Genomic DNA, 21,455 nt, shown 5'->3' on the forward strand with positions numbered 1-21,455 from the left:
GGCACAAAAGATACAAGCAGCGACTCAACCTGTGACTCAGTGATTCCCAGCTGTGTGGGTGAGGATCACATGAATCCCAAAGGTGAACCAGGGGCCACAGAGCATTAAATATTGGTCTGGGGCAGCCCAGGAGCCCGCAGAGGCCAGCAGGACCACGGAGCGGAGGTACCTCTTGGGATCCAATAACGGACATGGTACGGTAAAGTCGGATGAGGGAGAATGAATAAGGAAGCACTGCATAGCCACTTTGATCCGTTTATCCTGCATTAAGTCACTCTCCTGAAGGGAAGTATCACCTTGTGGTTAAAAGCTCAAAATCTGCCTCTGACATAGTTTCTTCTATTAGTCAGCCATGTTGGTTCATCTTTTCCTCAAAGCATGGGGAGGAGTTCCAGCTCACTAGCTTGCCCTTAGGCAGGGGTCATGTGACTAGTGTTGGCCAATGGGTTGTGAGTAGAAGTGATGCATGTTATTTCTAGAACATAACCGTTATTGAGACTCTCAAGCATCTCTTCGCTGCCATGGCAACCAGGGGACTATGTTTCCAGATAGTAAAGTTTCAAGATGGTGAAGCCTCCCTCAGTCTAGGTCTTTAATTACGTGGGCCTGTAGTGTACATGAGAAATAAACTTTTGTTGGTTTAATCCATGAAATTTGAGGACGATTTGGTGGACTTTGAGGATTTTTGACGACTATGGCATAATCTAGATCATTTTGACAAGAACATCATCTTATCAACCGAGTGATCATAAACAACTCTCTGAATCTCTGAGTATTGATTTCTTCCTCATCTGTCAAATGGAGAAATTGCAGCACTCACCTTATAAAAGGGATAAAAAACTACTGCTTCTGAAGTGCTAACCAACATGTCTAGTATGTATTAAGTGCCTTGCAAATGTCACCTCTTAGCTGTATTTGATTCTCCAGAAGATAGAAGTAAAAGGAGTGTCCCTCTGTCAAATTATCTCAACTCACACCTGAAAAGAAAATCAGAAAGAGAATGGAAATGAATTTTTTGGAAACATATCTCATTTATAGACAATTAATGGGATCCTCAACAAACCAACTAGCACTTTATTGCCAAGTCATACATGCCAAAGTGTACAAGGTTCTATGAGATATGAACTACTTGAATTATTTTCAGATAAGTATCTGGGGAGGATAGGTTTCTAACTCCCCAGGAAAACATTCCCACATGCCAGTCCTCTCTCTCGTCATTATTTTCCAAGATGGTAGTGGTAGACCTCTGGGAAAGCAGGAATGATTTCTAGAGGCTCTTTTTTATTTTCTCACAGCAGGGAGGGAAGCTGACTCAGGGTGTGGTGTCCCTACCTGCCACACATGCTCCTTGGGGTGTCACAGCATACCAGAGGTGTGGTTAGGTGAGTATCACTCCACCCATGAGGTGTCTTCTTGGCCAAGCCTCTTCTGACCCAAACTCTCATAAATAGGACTGTGCTGTGGCAGGAAAAATAGGATATATTTAGTGTCCTCCATTGTCTCCCCCAATCGACTATTGGCTATATCTGTCCAGGAAAATCTGCCTTCTATAAAACCACCTTCTAAGCAATTCGTTGAAGATCTCCTACTCAGCTATCCCCCTGACCCAAGCAGGGTTTTTGGATGAGGATTAACACTATCACATTCCAGATAGAGAAGTTAGGGAAGGCCTCACACTGAGGCTGCAAGGTGCTTCCCAAACATCACCCCAGGAGAGCCAGCTTCTGACCAGGTGCTATTTAGGCTTCTTCCAAATATAATCACATAGTGGAGTCACCAGTGTCCCAGGACAATTATGCAGTCCTTTGAAGCTAGTGATTATAGTCAAGCTCAAAATCCAAGTCCCTTCTCTGGTAGGGATAATAGTGCAAAGACAAGTTTTTTCCAGGCTCATATCCAGCCTCCAGAAAAATACATGAACCTCGTGTCTTCATCCAGGTCATGCTGTCGACACCCTCCCATGTACCAGTTTATTCTCATTGAAGATAATTCTGAAACTTTTTCTGAAAAGTGAACATCCAAGGAAAATTTAAAGAATTAAGGATTAAAGAAGACGAAGCCTACTGACAAAACTGGGAGTGAAGCCATATGTATATACCATGCACATATATGACATTAATGGACATGTTGGACATTGGTGACAGTATGTGTGTGTGTGTGTGTGTGTGTATGTGTGTGTATGCACAAAGATCTGTACCAACAGATCTTTCAAAATAACAGAGTCAAAATGGAATGGGTAGACCTCAGGCAGTCTTTTCCAACCTTCCTTAAAAGGAGCAACATATTTTTGGATTCTTTACAAAAAAAAAAAGGATGTAGAATGAGAAAGGAGGCATAATCACAAATGCAAGAGATCCACAATCCTTTACTAATAATATACTTGAACATTTCATTAAATTTAAAAAGATAATTTCCAAGAAAATATAAATTGCTGAGATTGATTTATGCTATTGGCAGCGTAGCGAATTAGCTCAATTGCCATAGGAAATATGGGAAACAGTTTCTAAATAATGATCTTCAAATTGTGGTTGGATCCAGTGTTTTATGGGCAAGTTCCCCTTCAAATTTAAGGAACAAATAAATCCCATACTTTATAAGCTCTATCATAACATAGATACAAATAGGTGACTTACTAACTTCGTTCTTTCCTCACTGTATTATAAATATCATTGCTAGAACTTTATGAGAAGAATGGAACCAAAAGTGTACAAATATCCACATTCTACACACTAATTTCATTTCTGAATATGGGGGGGCATTCTAAATATAATTTGAGGAACTCAAATAAATCTATGTGTTGAAAAGATTATATCTCATGGTCAAAGAGGGCTTCTTCTAGGAATAGACTATTACATTGTTCTGAAAAATTCTGGCCAGAAAGAGTAAAGCAAACAATAGAAAGTTTTTGTGAGGGTGTATGTGTGTAATATTGTGTGTCTATGTGTGTGCATAAAATATACTATATCTCACCAAAAAAAAAACAAACAAAAAACAAAACAAAACAAAAAAAAAACAGGATCAATGGTACTATTGTCCTAATTCTATAAATACTGGCATTGGGGGATAACATGAAGACACTCTATTATCATCCATCTGCACTCTGATTTCTATAGGTGTGTGTCCCTCCACTCCTTCCTCCTTCATTAAGGGTAGAGAAAAAATGGTGAATTTTGCCAGTAACCTGGACACGTTGGAAAACCTCATCAGTTAAGACCAGATGCATCTTACTTTTGCCAGCAACCTGGACACGTTGGAAAACCTCATCAGTTAAGACCAGATGCATCTTACCCTGCATCTTGCAAGCCTCATTCCAATGGGACAGTAGGTTGAGAGGCCTGAGAAGGAAAACAGGAAGACTCACGGGACACTTACGTATTTCAGAATGCCCCTCAGTCTGTTAGTTGTTTTCTTTCTTCCTTGGAAGAAGATAGATTCACACTACATCAGTTTGGGGCCATTTAAAAGAACTTATCTAAATTTATTTTCTATATTATAGATTTAATGCTCTTTGAGCCTCATTAGGAAGTCTGGAAGCAGCATCTCAGAAAGTGGAAAGAGAAAGATCTACTTTAGCTTATGGGTAAAATCCTCATTTTCTTACCTCATCCAAAATTCTTCCAAGAAGCTGTGACATCTAAAGCAGTAACTATGGACTCTAATTTCTCTACTGGTTCTAAGATTCTAGACTCTTTGACTCTATAGTTGGCAAACTAGGGATTAGTCCTTTAACATTTCTCATTGAGACCTCTCAATAGCAGATCTCAAAGATAAATAGAATGTGATCCTTCCTTTTAATACTGTTTAATGTTTAAATTCCTGAAATTGATTTCTATAATTCACAGAAGTAATTAAAAAATCTCACGAAACCAGCCTCTTTTGATCTAATATGGCTTTTCTACTGGCTGCTTTTGTCGGGTAGTGACCAGTGAAGAGTTTGATAGTACCTCTTTCCTAACTTTTTGTCTGTTGACTTTACAGATGGAGCCCCTATGCCACACAGCGGAGAGAAAACATTTCTATGTAGATAAGCCTTTAACTGCATGGAGCTATTTTAGATAAGGCATACATTTTCAAAGGGAAGAGTATTCTTTGACTTATACAGGTTATTATTTACCATATTCAAATCCCCACATTACATACAATGAACACTGATCACCTATTATGTGCAAAAAAATTTTTGCTTTGTACACTTTCCTACGATACTTTCATATTTCATCTATTTCTGTCTGTTTTCTATCCCCCAAAAAGCCATGATTTGAAAGGAAATGTCAAAAAATAATAATTTTTTAAAAATTTAAAGCAAGGTAAAAGCGAACTTTCTCCCTTCAAGCCCCCTCTAGATCCATAAAGTTTCAGGGAGTTGTCCCATCTGTCTTGCTCACCATCATCAATTTTCAGGGGATGATAAATCATTTATTTCTATACTGAAACTGCAACTGACAACTGCTGAGAGTTTCTGCCAAAGGGTGTGTCATAGCCAGAGGCAGCTACAGTCCCTATAGGAATCCAGTTCTCAGACTGGGGGACCCTGAGATACCACTGGAATTTGCCTACAGGCCAGAATCAATAACAACAGAGTTCCCAGCGGAAAGCTCACTACTACCTCCAGACTGTTCCCTCTGCTTGCTCTAAAAAGTGCTTCTTGCAGGAAGATTATGGATGTCAGTAAAAGGACCCTAGAACTGTTCCACCAACTATCAACCAGAGTCTGCACGCCCAATGGTAATATGCTTGTGTTACTTCGTTCACTTTTTATTTTAAGATTGACAAATCCATCATTCTAATTCAAAACTCTGTTGGAAGTAGTTGCTCTTAATATTATATCCTTTATTAAAGTATACTTATTTCTCTCTATATATTTACTTGACATTCAGTCTATAAGAAAGTACATGACAGCCAAAACTATCACCATTGCAGGATTCTAGGCAAATTTTAAGCAGAAAAGCTTGACTTAATATGCTGTGTTACATCAATTTAATGAATGACAAACATGTTTCTTAGATGGAATGAGTGGCAGAAAGAAATCAGTCAGAGGATTGATGGAGACACCAGATTGCCTTCCAGGTCCGTCCAAGTTCGTGGAGTCACCGAGTGGCTTTATCATTTCGTGTAGAGGAAGTTCCCACTATATCAGCAGGAAGATGCAAAGAAGATGATAATGCTAAACAAGACTTTCTTCTTTAATAATTTGCAAACATTTTTTATAACCTCAAAATCCAAATTATCTAAGTGGGGAGGATTTTGATAATTGGTACACAAACATACAAGGAAGGAGAGCCACATGGTGATGCAAACTAGATCAGTATTCCAGAGACATGAAACACTGAGGGTAGATAAAGGGAGGCTTCATAGAAGTAGAGCACCTTGGCTCAACTTTTAAGACAAGAGAGATACTTGGACTCCATCCCAAACTCTCAACCCGCAAGAGTTAAGAACCAATAATCCGCTGAGGTATAAAACAGTGTAGGACCACAGCCTGCAGCTACTAACACACACAACATAGCTTCGTTACTTACCCAAGTGATGCTAGCGTTGACAGAGTAAGAGCAGAATAAAATAAAGGAGTAGAAGAGAATATAGAAATATGAATTGCCTACGTTTTACACCTGATGTTCATCCATAGCTTGGTCTGTCTGAAAATGTGTTCTCCAAGATTTCATTTTCAATGGGCTGCTTATTCTTACTTTTCATTAAACTAGGGTGCCTGCTGAGGATATATACTTCTTTGAAATGCATGGAGCCCATTTCTTGATCAGATTGGTTCTTGGTGGTGGTGGTGGTGGTGGTGGTGGTTGGTGTTAAGTTGTAGAAGTTCTTCATATATTTTGGACATTCACCCCTTATCAGATATGCCATTTGCAAATATCTTCTCCTATTCAATAGGTTGCCTTTTTGTTTTGTTGATGGTTTCCTTCACTGTGCAAACCCTTTTTATTTTGATGCAGTCCCAATTGTTGATTTTTGTTTTTGTGTCCCTTGCCTTAGGAGACATATCTAGAAAAAGTATTGCTACAGCCTATGTCAGAGTAATTGTTGCCTATGCTCTTTTCTAGGATTTTTATGGTTTCAGGTCTCATAGTTAGTTAGGTCTTTAATCCATTTAGAGTTTATTTTTGTATGTGGCATTAGAAAGTGGTCTGTTTCATCCTTTTTCATGTAGCTGGACAAGGAAGATGTAGCATACACACACACACACACATATATATGGACATTCACACACACATATACACACACTGACACACACAATGGACTATTACACAGCCCTAAAAATGATGAGCTCTTGTTATTTGTGACAACATGGATGGGCTTAGAGGATATTATGCTAAGTGAAATAAGTCAGACCAAGAAAGACAAATACCATATGATTCCACTCATACACAGAATCTAAAAAACAAACCAAATGAATAAACAAACAAAAAAGCAGAACGAGACCTATAAATACCGAGAACAAACAGGTGGTTTCCAGAGGAAAGGGGACTGGGGGGATAAGCAAAATGGGCAAAGGGAAGTGGCTTCCACTTATGGAATGAATAAGTCACAAGAATAAAAGGCACAGTGTAGGGAATACTGCCAATGGTACTGTAATAGCATTGTATGGTGACAGATGACAGCTACTCTTGTAGTGAGCAGAGCATAATGTATAGAGAAATTGAATCACTATGTTGTACACCTGAAACTAAGGGGACATTGTGTATCAACTAGACCCAAATTTTAAATAAATAAATGGAACATACCAGATGTAAAAGAGAGGTACCTGGCTGGATGCTCATGTTGTAACTAAAAACGATACTGCCATCTCTCATGGCCTTTTAATGCTTAGAAATGCCTGTCTTCACCCCATACATATGGACAGCTAGTTTGAGACTCTGCTTCTGCAGCCTCTTGCTAGGAGCATGTAGGCACACCCTCTGTTGCAACTGTCACCTGTATGCTTTTGGTCCATCCCTCTCAAATCTACTTCTCCAGTCATTGTATCTCTGTGGAGTTCCAGGGCTCCATATGACCATCTGAAGAACATCTCCAATTTAGGTGTCTGACAAGCATCAGCCTCTCTCAAATTCAAATCTCTTTCACAAGAGCAGAGTGCCCTGAGACATACATCTTCAGGAAGAACTTTCAGTTTGAATAATATCCACATCCTTACTCTCTCCTATCATGCCCTAAAGGTCCATCATCTCCACCAACTTGTTCTTCTCCAAGCACATGAGCCTTTCTGTTCAGTGGTAAGTCCAGCCCCTTCCAACCACAGGGCTATCACTTGCAGTTCACTCTTTCTAAATACTTTTCTGGTCTTTGCATATTTAAATTCTGACGTGTATCTCAGGTCAAATGTCAGATTCCCCCAAGAGGATTATTCTGACCTAAAGCATTATTCTTTCCCTTACTTTTATTTTCTATCATTCACTAGACCCTGCTCTGTGGTCTTCAATATCTAAAATTCTTATTCGTTTTTTAGATGTTTTACCCCCTCCACCCCCCACACATACAAACAGGAACTTTGCCTGTCTTAGTCACTGCTTCCCTGGAACAGCATTTGATACATAGCCATTCACTAAATATTTGTTCAATAAGTGATTGAATGATGGAAAGTCTCAATGAAGCATCATACCCTACAGATCTGTTCTTCCCGTTGTCTCTCTTTCTCATCTAATAGTACTGTCGTTATCCATTTATTCAAACCCCAAAGAAGGGTTCTTTCTAAATACTTCCCTCCTTAATCCCATCATAAAATGACCCTGCCTCTCAATTTGCCTTCTGACATATCTCTCAAATGTAACTCCTGCTCGCTGCCTCTGGGTCACCACCCTAGCTGAAGGATTTCTGTCTGCTTACCAGAAAGATTAGTCCCTCTGATTTCAATCTCCCACCCAACTGAACCTTTCCAGCATACCACCTAGATCTTTCTAAAAGCTAATTTAGGTCATATCACTGCTCTTCTCAACAATCCTGCAACCGGTTCTCATTGTCTGAGGATAAAATGTGAATTCCCTATTACATCCTGTTAGGTTCTCCATAAGCTGGGTCTTATTTGCTGTTCCAGCCTCTTCTACCATCTCTTGTTTATAAACATTAATCACAGAGCACACACTGTCCCTTTGCTACGTGATGGCTGTGCTCAGATGCTCTACTGTGCCTGAAATATCCATCACACATACATGGGTCTGCTGCATGATCAATTGTTACAAACTAGCAAATGCTTAGCTCAACATTTTCCAGCTTGTCTGGATACATTAGATGTACCACTCCAAATTTCACCTCCCTTATGGGATTTTTCACACTCTTACAACTCTCTTTTTGCATGTTTATTGTCTTCTCCTAGGCTATGAGGTCTTCGAGGGCCTGTCTTCTTAACCTTCATGGTCTCAGTACCTAGCACATGGCCTAACACTCAGAAGGAGCAAATTTTGTTCTTATTGAATTGATAGGAAAAGGAAGGTCAATAAATCTATAGGAGATAAATTTTGTGGTGAGTTCTAATCAGTTACAAGCCTCTGGAATTTCTCGTTGACATATTGACTTCTGATTAGAAGCCATTATTCAAATGTTGAAAAGATTACAACTCCCATAAGAGCATCTGTTTCAGGCTGAGCATATGTAGAGGGCTCCAGTAATCATTGCAGAATGTGATAAAGGGGGCCACACCCACGCTCTGTGCGTGTGGAGCCCTCCTCACTTCAGCCCTGTTGGAAACCATTTGAATGGTATTAGTTTTTCTAGTTCCTTATATAATGTAGTCATTGACTTTTAACTTTTAAATGAGAGGTGACTTCTTCTTCAATCTCTGATAACAGAGTTGGTATTGGAGTTGCTCTTCCCTGTAAACAAAAATTAAATGGGTCAAAATATATAAGGCAACTATTTGCAACCATTGGAAAATGGATGCCCCTCCATTGAGAACCTTGAGATAAGGAAAATTTATGAGCTAAGCCCCCATGTTCACCTGGGCTCTCTGCCAGGCAATACTTACAGGCAAGGCCCCAGATGGTAGAATGCAAAGAGTATGGCAGCCCTGCTAAGCAGCAGGATCAGAGACCAGAGATTAGGAATTATTAATGCAAGCAGAGATTGCAGGGCATGGTACAGGAAAGATTTAGAGTACATGGGTCAGTGGGGAGTGAGGAATGGGGCAAGAGGTCTGCGTAGGGTTCTCTGCAAGACCTTATTCAAGGACTGGGCTGAAAATGCCCATGGCAAGACTTGGAGAGCCCTCACAGAGAGAAGCCTGCTTCAGGATTGAGAATGGAACTTAGACTCTAGGGGTTACATGGTACTGGGAGGCACTGAATTACTCTTGCATCCTGAGGAGAGATGATATTAACATCCCAGGCATGCAGGTGGATACCAGTGGATGCTAGGAACAAGGCCCATGATCTAGAGAGTGAATCAGCAAATCATGGCCAATGGATTGTTAAGCTTTTGTAAATAAATTTGTATTGGAACACAGTCAGGCCTAACAACATATATTTTTATGGCTGCTTTCATGCTACAGTGGAAGCACTAAGTAATTTTAAGAGACAATGGAGCTTACAAACCTGAAGTATTTGTCCTCAAACCTGCTTTTTTTTTTTTTTTCTTTTAAGTAGGTTCTACACCCAGCATGGAGCCCAACATGGAGCTTGAACTCAACAACCTAAGATCAAGACCTTAGCTGAGAACAAGAGTCAGAAATAGCCAATTGAGCCACCCTGGCACCCCTAACATCAAGCCTTTTAAGTAAACCTTGTCAATCTATGTGCTCCAGTAAAGACTACTTTAGGTTGCCCTAACAAAGCCTAAAACCAAGCTCCAACAGGATCAAGGAGAACCTCTAGTATATTATTCACTCGCCAGGGTGAAACTTAACACTCTTTAGACAGACAATATAATACAGATGCCTTATAATCTATTATCTATGATATTTATCTGGGGACTAAGGGAAATGCTAACCATGCAAAGGACAAGAAAATGTGATCCATAATTAGGATAAGACAAAAACAAAAATACAGACAATGGAAATTGATCTCAAGGTGACCCAGATGTTGCAAATAGCAAGAAAATGTGATCCATAATTAGGATAAGACAAAAACAAAAAACAGACAATGGAAATTGATCTCAAGGTGACCCAGATGTTGTAAATAGCAGACAAGGATTTAAAATAGATATTGAACATTTCAATATCTTTAAACCTAGAGAAAACTATAGTTTTAATGAGAAAAAAATAGACTGTCAATCATAAGAAAAGGAATCTGTTGGGGATTCTAGAACTGCAATTTTTTTTAAGATTTTATTTATTTATTTGACACACACACACACAGAACACAAACAGGCAGAGTGGCAGACAGAGGTAGAGGAAAAAGCAGGTTCCCCACTGAGCAAAGAGCCCAACATGGGGCTCCATCCCAGGACCCTCAGGTCATGACCTGAGCCCAAAGTAGACATTTAACAAACTGAGCCACCCAGGTGCCCCTCAAACTACAATTTTAAAAAGCAAAAACAAAAAGCATGGAGAGGCATCACAGCAGATTGGAATTAGAGAAAGAAAGAGTGAGTAACTTTGGATACAGATAAATAACAATCTAAACTGAAGAATACAGAAGGAAAAACAAAAAGATTGAGACAGATGGAGCCCCAGTAGCTTGTGGGGAAATGCCAAGCAATCTAACATATATATAATTGTCATCCCAGTAGGAAAACATAGCCTATGGGGGAAAACAAAACAAAAACAAACACAAAAGCACACACAAACTCCAATAACAAACAAACTTGAAGAAAAAAGGGTCAAATACTTTCCAAGTTTGATGGAAAACATCAATCTATACATGCAAGATGCTGAGCAAACTCCAAGCGGGATAAATACAAAGAATATCATACCATAGGCACATCATAGTCAAGCAGTTAAAAACCAAAATAAAGAGAAAATTCTGAAAGCAATTAAGCAAAAGTAACACATTACATAGTGATGACCAACAGTACAAATTTTGCTTACTTCTCATCAGAACTATGGAGGCTAGAAGACAATGGAATGATATCTTTTAAAGTGAAAGAAACAGGGGTGCCTGGATGGTCTGATCAGTGAAGTGTCTGCCTTCAGCTCAGGTTATGATCCTGGGAATCCTAGGATAGAGCACTGAGTCAGGCTTCCTGCTTAGCAGGGAGACTGCTTCTCTCTCTCCCTCTGTCTGCTTGCTGCTCTGCCTGCTTGTGCTCTCTCTCTCTGTGTCAAATAAAGTCTTTTTTTTTTTAATTAAAAAAATAAAGTGAAAGAAATAAAAAGGGCCATTGCATAATTTTTTTTAATCAGTGAAAATATTCTTCAAAAATGAGGATGAGATCAGAATGTCAAGAGAATAAATGACAAGAAATACTAAGGAATTTCTTGAGCCTACAGATGAAATAATACAAGATGGAAACTTGAATCTATAGGAAAGAAAGAAATGCACTGAAAATGTACATATATGGATATATACTAAAATATTGGTTTTTTTTTCTTTGCTTTCATTAGAAGACAAAAGACTATTTAAAACAAAAATAATATCCAATCTAGGGCTGATAACATTTGCACAAGTAAAACATGTGAGAAAGATATCATTCTGCTCTCAGGTTCTTGTGATGGTTAATTTTATGTGTCAAGGTGACTGTACCATGGGGTGCCCCGGTGAAACATTATTCCTGGGTGTGTCTGCGAGGGTGTTCTCTGGATGAGGTTAGCAATTGAGTCTGTGGACTCACTAAAGTCAATCAACCCCCGCAGTCCAAGTAGGCATCATCCAATCCACTGAGGGCCTGAGTAGAACAAAAAGGCAGAGGAAGGAGAAATTTGTCCCCTTAGTTTTTGTGGTCCACCTGTTTGAACCGTGATCATTAGTCCAACAGTCTTCTCCTGCCCTTGTACTGGGATTGATACCATCTACTCTTCTGGTTGTCTGGTCTTTGGACTCAGACTGGAAATTATGCTACCTGGTCCAGTTTGCAGACAGAAGACAGTGCAACTTTGCAGGCACCACAGTTGCAAGAACCAATTCTTCATTATAATAAATCTCCATATGTATATATTAGTTTGGTTTCTCTAGAGAATCCTAATACAGTTCTCACATTTATGATGCATGGTAAATGAAATGGCACAGCACTAATTCTAACTAGAGTATAAAAATAAAGGAGGGAGTGTAGGGAAAGGAAAAAGTGAAATGAGATTTGGTCAGAAGGGAGATAAACCATAAGAGACTCTTAATCTCGGGAAATAAACAGGGTTGCTGTGGGGTGGGGGGTAGGGATAGGGCGGTTGGGTTATGGACATTAGGAAGGGTATGTGCTATGGTGAGTGCTGTGAAGTGTGTAAGCCTGATGATTCACAGACCTGTAGACCTGGGGCAAATAACACATTATACATTAATAAATGTTGGCTCCCAATCCACTAAACTCATTTTATAACCCATCCATGAGCCCCCACTTCCATTTTCCTGTCCTTACAGAGGAAAGATTTGTTAAAATTTCTTATCTTTTTCCCATTTTTTTTCTTGTCTTCCTTCATCAATATTATAAATTATATCCCGGGGCACCTGGGTGGTTTAGTGGGTTAAAGCCTCTGCCTTCAGCTCAGGTCGTTATCTCAGGGTCCTGAGATTGAGCCCCGCATTGGGCTCTCTGCTCAGCAGGGAGCCTGCTTCTCTCTCTCTCTCTCTCTGACTGCCTCTCTGCCTACTTGTGATCTCTGTCAAATAAATAAATAAAATCTTAAAAAAAAATAAAAAAAATAAATGATACCCTTTATCTCATTGACCCAAATGTTGGATATCATTATTTATATATTTGCAGTTAGGTCCCTTATTGAAGCACTCATCTGATTTTGCCTGAATATGTACAATTTTCTTAATATTATTTTCTCCCCTCAAAAAATTTTAACATTTAAAAGAGATATAATTGATATGGATTCAATTGCACATATTAATGATACATAATTTGTTAGGTTATGGCATATGTATGTATTTATAAAACCATCACCACAATCATAATTATGTACATGTCAGTCACCCCCCAGATTTCTCTTTTGTACTTTTATAGTTTCTCTTTCCTGCCTCTCTCTTTTCTCCATGAATCCCCAGGCAACTACTGATTGGTTTTCGGTCACTTATGACTTGTATACCTTTTCTAGAATTTTATATAAATGGAATCATACAGTATAAATAAATAGATAGATAAATGAAATAAAATGGATAAGTAAATGTACTCAGTTAATAACCATTCCCCCCAAAAAAGAAGGAAAAGAACACCAAAAGAAAAAATGTACAGGACAAATAGAAACAAAAAGCAAGATGGTGGGCTTCTATAGGATCAAATCAATAAGGAGAATAAATGTGAATGGCTTAAGGGCTCGAGTGGAGGATGTGCTAAATTGGATAGAAAAGTAACACTTGGGGTGCCTGAGTTGCTCAGTTGGTTAAGCGGCTGCCTGGCTCAGGTCCAGTCCCGAGGTCTTAGGATTGAGACCCAGGCCGGGCTCCCTGCTCTACGGGGAGTCTGCTTCTCCTTCTCCCTCTGCTCCTTCCCCTTGTTCATGTGTTGTCTCTCTCTCTCTCTTAAGTAAATAAAATCTTTAAAGAAATTATAAAGAAAAGCAACTTTAAGAAACTGATGTAGATTGCCTTTATTTTAAATTAAAAAAAAACAAAACAGGCTGAGTTAACACTGCCATAAATATATTTATACTCTGCAAAACTTTTTTTAACAATAGATTTTCTTGGCTTGTTTATAGCTTCTAAATATAGAACTGAAGTGTGCTATATAGGTAGGTAGATGATAGATAGATAGATAGATAGATGATAGATAAGAGAGATAGAGAGATAGATAATAGATAATTTTTCCCCTAAAACATGAATGAGGATATTATTTGGGATCTTTATCCATCTTCAAAATTCTAGTAAATCTCTTGTGGCAGCCCCTCAGACTAAAATCTCATTTCTGTTGTTGTTTACTAAATGTCTTATCTTCCTTCCCAGATTAGAATTCACTGAGAGTTCCAACACTAACTAGATATTGACTGAGTACTTATTACATCAGGTCCTGAAGATACAACTGGGAACCAGTTTCACCATAAGCTTACAGACTAGTGGAGGGAATTGATAAGTAATCAGCCAATTATAATAAAATTATTATAAATATGATAGATAGTTGATAAAAAGATGAGAGAATAAATGAATGGACAAATTTCCCCAATTTAGAAATTCCAGTTTCTAGATTAAGCTCAACCACAGCCTGAGTAATCTTCAGACATCTCCATGCAGTGGCAGCTAACAGAGAACAAAGTATAATATCAGGCAGGAACCAAACCCCTTAATAGGATTTGCCCTGAAAACCTGGCATTTCATAAAGCAACAAAATAAAAGCATTCCATCCTTTACTCCAATAGAGTACCAGCAATATCTTTCAAGTGCATTATATGAATGATAATGTCTTTGTTGATACTTAGCTTTAATTTAATTGTAAAGAAATGTGGTATCATATTTTATTCCATGAAGAGGGAAAGAATCCGTGCATTATGCCAGCCAATAAAAACAACTCAAATTGAGGTCTAAACTTCTGATTATCTCCATTTCCCTCAATGCTAGTTCTTTTTTGGAGGATTTGGCATTAAATCAAACTTGAGACTTAATGCAGTTCTTATATAGTATTGCTACTGCTGTTTATGTTAGAGATAGGGTATCCAGCAAAAGCTTGAAGGGACACTGATTGATCACACTGTGTCTTTGGCAATGACTATGTTGCAAGAGGTCAACATCACTTCCTGTGAGAGTACCCATTGTCCTATCCTAGTCTTACAGAGAGAGAGAATTCTCAAGCAGACTCCTTGCTGAGTGCAAAGCCTGATGTGGGGCTTAATACCAGGACCCTGAGATTCATGACCTAAGTCAAAACCAAGAGTTGGCTGCTTAACTGATGGAACAATTCAGGTGCCCCAGTCTTTGTCGCCTTTTAGCAGATCTGTTTGTACCTCATTTTAATGAAAGCATTCTTTCTGTGGTACACTCTTCAGTATAGCAAACACTGCCCTTTATTAATGGCATCACCCACATACCCAAGCAATACTCACCCTTCCATGCCAGCCTGCCTGGATTTTGTTCAACTGTTCATTCCTTGAACATGAGACTGAAGGGGGATGAATACTGATTTGCCCCACTCAATTACATAATTCTTTTCTCCTTGAGTGATTGGTTTTAAAAAGTGACCCACTTCTTACCAAAGACATGTAAGAGAAGTCTGAAAAGGGACAGGTTTCAAAGAAAAGTTTCCTTGTGACTGAGAAGAGCCAGAGAGGGGAGGTGACAGGTCCTTGTGTGATCCCTTAAAGCTGTGGCAGCCATCTTTGAAATTCGAGTAGAGCTGAGTAACAACAAAGATAATATTAAATAATATGCTAAGATTGACAGAGCAGCCCGAAGGGACTCATGCCCTTGAAGACCACTTCTGAACAAAAGACTTAATCAAAACTGCATTTCCCTATCATGGGACATTTGTCCCATAGGACTTTATAAATCTTTCTTATGAAGACAGTCATACCATGATGTTCTTCTCTCTGAACCCTAGGGGATTCTGATACAATTCTCTTTCAGTCCATTTCTAAAACAAGCGTCCGTTCAGGATGGTAGAGGGTCAAAGATGATGAGGGGCGCTGAAGAAGAGTATGTGGAGGGGAAAGGGACTTAAATTACTCTAAGAACTGAAATTCTGGTGTGACATCATCCCTAAAATGTTTTGCTCATTTGGGGATAATGCGCCCAGCTAGCAGCCCCCCATCTGCAATAGAACCTACAGATAATGAAGCAAGAAAAAGGGCACGAAGGTTTAATCCTAAAGCCATCTTGTTTCATGGCAAATCAGTGGGCCAGGAACTGCTACAATCTTCTAGGAGGGCCACCAGATTCTACTTTTTTCTCTTTCAGCTTCAAGAAGACAAACTTCCAGTCAAGACTTAGCATGATACGTGAGGACTAATCGCTTTGCTATCCTTCATGCTTAATAATGGCATTTTTAAATCAAATCCTCCAACCCCAGCCAATACAGTCTAAAGTGAGCAATAAAATTAGCTGTGAACTAAGCAATAGGATGAGACCAAGTAGGTAATTCTGTCATTTCTTTTAATACAATCAAATAGATTCACTCCAACAGGTATTACAAAGTTGCCTATTATGTGATTGGTATGATTCTAGGTCCTATTATCTTTTGGATTAATAAAACGTCAGAATATAACCTCTTGCTTTCAGAATTATCGCTGAGAAAGAAAGAGAAAAGGTATGTGTTAAATAACTATAACTGGAAAGAAGACAACAGTGTTCATATACTATAGTTCATACTACATACTTAAGTATGAATAGAACGATGAGTAAGTGATGGGTCATGAGATGTAGTGGGTCAGGAAAGATTTTTGGAGGATTAATTGTTGAACCTGCAAATGTAGTAATGAGTATGGATTGCAGACACAGACCCAAGTAGGAAAGTCCATTCAGTTAGGAGCCAGCATGAGGAAAGGGAGCTGGGCATGGACTTAAGCCAATGGATTGTTTCCCTTTGGTCTGTCTGTCAGACTGTTAATCTTCAGGAAAAGTGCAGCAAACCCCTCTTTCTTCCTATTCTCTATTTTCCAATGGAACCCCTTCTAGTGTCTCAAATATAGCTCTGCTTGAGAGTAACCTTTGGTCCTTAGGAGGAGGATGCCAGATGCCCTCTGTCTTTAACCTCTCTATCTGCCCTCAACTTACTTACCTGAGTCCACTGTTCTCTTCCCCCCTCACTCTCTCCCTCATTCAAAACAAAATAAAACAAACAATACTCTTTCTCCCCTCTTTTGACAACCGCTGCTTCATGGAAAATTCCATGGCGGCTTCATAAAGGTTTGTGTACTTTTGTTTTTGCAAAGATTCATAAATTTATGGACTATTCTTTTTGGAGCCAGCTAATCACATCCATATTATTCCAATTTCAGGGTATGTTTGACCAGGCAAGCACTCCATGAGGTTTTTTTGTTTTTTTTTTTTTCCCCACAATTTAAATAACTTAGGTTGTTTAAAAAAAAAAAAAATGAGCAAAACTACACAGCAGAAAAAGAATTCAGTGTGTCCAGGCCTGGATAAGGAGGACTTAAGTGCCTAAGACAAAAATGGCCACGTTTTAAAATACTGAAACATGAGCCTTGATATAGAAGTAATATTTACTAATAGATTATAGTACATATTTTTTCCACTAATTCTCCATACAAACATAGAGGAATAAGAAAGCCATGAGGGAACCGAGGCCTTATAAGGTTGACATCCCTGCCCCTCTGGACACAGCTGATAGATGATTAAATCTAGAATCCAACTTATTTCTCTCTGACATTAAAACCTATACTTTTCTCACTTTTCTCATAGTATCTCTGCTTGGCAAGGAATATAGTTATCAGAGGCCTCAGCTTTTCCCCTGGCAAGGAGGAAAACAAAACAAAACAAAAGACAACAAAAAAAACCTCCATTTGATCGAAGATGTCAAAGAAATTTCCAGAAGTAGTACTTAGTAGGGAAGTCTCACACAATGTGCCTCCCCATTTCCATGTAAATTGTACACACAAAGCCTTGCACTTTAGACCGGTTCATATTTTCCCAGACATGACAGATGGCCAGCGTCATTTCACCATTTTGCAAGTTAGAACAAGACCATTCTTTATTTCCTTCCTGTCCGCCTCCTTACATAGTATTCCTTTCTCGTGGTTTCTTAACATCTCAAAATTTCCGCTTATTTTTTTTCTTTTGTAGGACAAGAAGAAAAGGAGGTTATCTAAAACTAGTATCTGAATTTACCAAAGTAGTCTTTAAAAGTTGATACTTTATCACAGTAACAAAGCATTACCTTCAAACATTTTTATCTTCCCTAAAATCTACTACTTAACTGGTACTGAAAATGGGGCTCAGAGCTCATTGATAAGATGCCACCAGTCAACCCTCTCCAGGTTGGTCAAACCCATAGTGCCCATCTGAAAGTTGAAACCAAGAATGGAACCCACCATGTGCTCCAGGGTTTGAGGAATAGCACGAGAGTTGTGACAATGGGGACAAAATTGGTCTTTGCATACAATTACCATCAAGTGAATTGCAAATAAGCATCATTTTTCTTGAGTTAGCAGTTCAGATGTTCAATTCTAGAGCCACACCAATTTACCGCAAATCCACCTAAGGAAAGCTGTTCCAAAAGCTCCTGGCTTCAAATCAGACTCCAGGAGCAATTAGGAAGAGAACAAATGGAAGCGTTTGGTTTTCAGGAAACAATTTCTGGTCTGTCCCATTTGCAAATACAGAGGCAGCAAAATTGAATCTTACAGAGATCTGATGGGAGGCGGGGGTGAGGTGGTGGTGAGGCCGACCAGGAAAAAAGCAGTCTGGGTATGGGACCCCCTGCCGTTGGTCAGATTCAATTGCTAAGTCTCAGGAAACCCTGAACTATTTCTCCTGGAAATTAAATTGAGATTTGAAACTAATGAGGGGCCAAAGTATAGAAGAGTGTTGGATAGCATGTGTAGCTAATTATTTCATTCAGAGGGGCCACAGGCCATACAGCCTGTAAACTGGGGAAATTAATCCTAAAAGCTTAGAGGGAAAAATTAGGGTCCTATCATAAAACTGCAGATATTAAATCTGTTGATAATTACTACTCACCCTTCAAGGAGGTTACAGTAAGGCCAGGTAGGAATTTGCTGTCTCAATTAGGGTCAGGCTGATTCCTTTGTGAAAATTTGGCCGGGACCAAAAAAGCTATAACCTGAGCCAGTCCCAGACTGCTCTAAATATTTTCATGTAAGAATTCAAATGTTCTGTGAGTACACTTTTATTTTCATAGGAAAATTCTTTCCTGAGCAGGGGAGGGAAGTCAACATTTATTATTAGGAACTGCACTATCAAGTCCGTCAAGAAACCCGGTTTGGGTACCTCCTTCATGCAAAGTTCTGTCTCATTACACTGGAGGCTGTGGTGGGCCGGGGGTAGGAGGGACTTGGGGCTTGGGAGGTCAGAGGTTACAAAAACAGGGACATGAGTTTCACTTCCCAAGAGTTCCTAATCAGGTGGTATCCAAAATATAGACCTTATCATTCTGAGAAGTGTACCATCAAATACTTATCTTGGCTGGTGGCTCCCACATCAGGCCATCAGGCTCATTCTTAGCATCGCTGGTAAAACTTAAAAATGAAAAAACCGAACAGACAAAAGCTCTGGGTCCCCGCCTCACACCCTCTTCATTCAGTCCGGGGCATTTCTTACATTCCTGAGGTAATGCTGGTGATGAGTCAGTTTGGGGCAATTACCTAATTTACACAGCTTTAAATATCTGAAGCCACGGTCAGATTGGAAGGATTCAAAAAGAAACTCTTATTCCTATTCGTTCTTTCAGGAGATCGTTAACATGTAGAAATGACCAAAGCTGGAGGCGTAGAAGTAGACAAAGGTGAGATCTGTGAGGGGGACAATCGCACAAACACTTAGCAAATATAATTTCTTTTAAGTGGAAATGAACACGTGGCATGCCATGCGTTGATGGGCAGTCAGTGTGCGTACCCTGGGCACAGTGTAAAGAAACCACTAATAATTGCTAACCACCATTACATTATCACTTCTGCGTGCACTGCGTGGAGCAGGGGACAGCAAACATTTTCTGTAAAGAGCCAAGCAGTGAGTCTTTTAGGCTCCCTGAGCCATAGAGTCACCACGACAATGACTCGACTCTTAGGATGTTGCAAAGACAGTCACAGACCTTAAATAAGCAATCAGGCACCGCTGCGTTCTGAGTTTATCCATCCGATAAACTTGATGGAGACGGGAATTTGAATTTCATGTACTTTTCATATGTCCCGAAACATTATTTCCCTGTTCTTTTCTATTCCTTTCAACCTGTTAGCCCTTTCTTGGCTTGTGGGCTGTGCAAAAACAGGCCGGGGACAATGCAATATTGTTAATGACAGGGGGCATGTGGTGCAGAAGATGTCCAGAACACACTCATCTTGTAAAACCAAACTTGTTTCAATGAAATACCTTCCCTTAAAAAGTTGTCAAGAAGGTAGATCTCATGTTAAGTGTTCTCATCCCCAAAATACAGAACGAAAATGAACAAAACAAAAACAAGGGAAAAGAAACCAGGGAACACAAGGAAACTTTCGGTAATGGCTACGTCTATTACCTCAATGGTGGTGACAGTTTCGGAGGTGTCTTCATCTGTCCAAACTCATCAAATTGTACACATTGCATATGGGCTATTATTTGCATTTATCAATTATATCACATTAAAGCTGTTCAGAAGGCAAACAGTCTGTGGCCCTGATTTGTCCTGCAGACCTTAGTTTGCCAGCAACTGGGCTAGAATCTAAGGTGTCATTTGCAGTGGGGCAGAATACAAAGAAGCAACTGAGGATCTTGTAACTTGCACACCGGAATCCGGCATCTGTGAGCACTCGATCCCCCAGTGGAGCACTGGGCGTGTGTGTTTTAGGGATGCACCTGCCATTCAGAGGGAAAACCTTGCCATATTTAAAGACTTCCCCAACCCCTGCTGCAAAGAACATCTGATCTTCAGAGTGATGTAAATCTCAGCTTTGCCTGCCAGTAAATTCATGTACATTGTGTTAACATCAGGTTTATATTAAACATTTACATTAAGGATTGGATCGGAAGATTAAATTGTTTGCATACGTTACAGCCTGGAGAGAACGCCCCCTCCCCTCCCCACCCCCTGCCCGCTGCTTTCTCTGCCAATAGCACCGAATTAGTGACCCATCCAAAAAGTGTGTGAGACAAAGCCTATAGTCCTTGGCGAAGCTGGGCAGCTTCCGTCCTCTCTGCCTGTGATCTTAACAATTGCCAGGCAAGCCGTGAGATCCACAGCCATACCCCACAGAAGGAGGAGTAATTAATGACAAGGAGGATAATGCCCCAACGTGAATATCAGAATTGCTGTCTTTTTTTTCCCAAGACTGGTATTTTCCTACCCACAAAACCATTACTTTTTTTGCTAGTTTGTTTCAAACCAGTCTAATAACAATGCTGGATGTTGTAGGGTTGGGAACCCCTGGTCGTGCAGCTTAAATTCCCTGCAACAGACTGTGCAGGAAGAAACCAAAGGTGGTTCTCAGCCAGGTTCCTGAGGACCACTGTTGCCTTCTGACTGTGAAATCCGGACCCAGCGAGACTGGACAGGAGGCGAGCTCGGGTTTGCAGCCTCTAATGGGCCAGCTCTCCTTGCCACGAATGAAGAGTTGCCCAGGACACTCGAACAAGCAAATGGTCTGCAGAACAAATGTTTTTGTGGGAAAAAAAACAACCACCATGGACGCCAAGTCAAGTGGCTGGAGAAGAGTGATGTTGTTAAAGTGCATGATTCATTAAGTCTTGTCTGAGTGTCAGATGTTCAGCATTCGATGCTATTGCCTCCAATTTAAATCATTTTTAAAGAAGTGGCAGAAAAGGTGC

General features: G+C 39.7%; 1 long non-coding RNA gene across 4 annotated transcripts in view; it reads right to left on the reverse strand.

The window, feature by feature from the left end:
* The window catches only part of LOC101692218, a 67,888-nt gene that overhangs the window by 3,127 nt on the left and 43,306 nt on the right, over positions 1-21,455 (reverse strand). For 2 of the 4 annotated variants that reach the window (XR_001178873.2, XR_001178874.2), the window contains 2 exons: positions 1,333-1,458; positions 821-977 (listed from right to left, as the gene is read on the reverse strand). This is a non-coding gene — a long non-coding RNA (uncharacterized LOC101692218). Of the gene's footprint in view, positions 1-820; positions 978-1,332; positions 1,459-18,656; positions 18,741-21,455 lie in introns of those variants that run through there. The other 2 variants (XR_001178875.2, XR_001178876.2) reach the window with 2 other exon arrangements.

Source organism: Mustela putorius, unplaced genomic scaffold (assembly GCF_011764305.1).
Source record: "Mustela putorius furo isolate JIRA1106 unplaced genomic scaffold, ASM1176430v1.1 tig00001999_pilon_pilon_pilon, whole genome shotgun sequence".
NCBI lineage: Eukaryota > Metazoa > Chordata > Mammalia > Carnivora > Mustelidae > Mustela > Mustela putorius.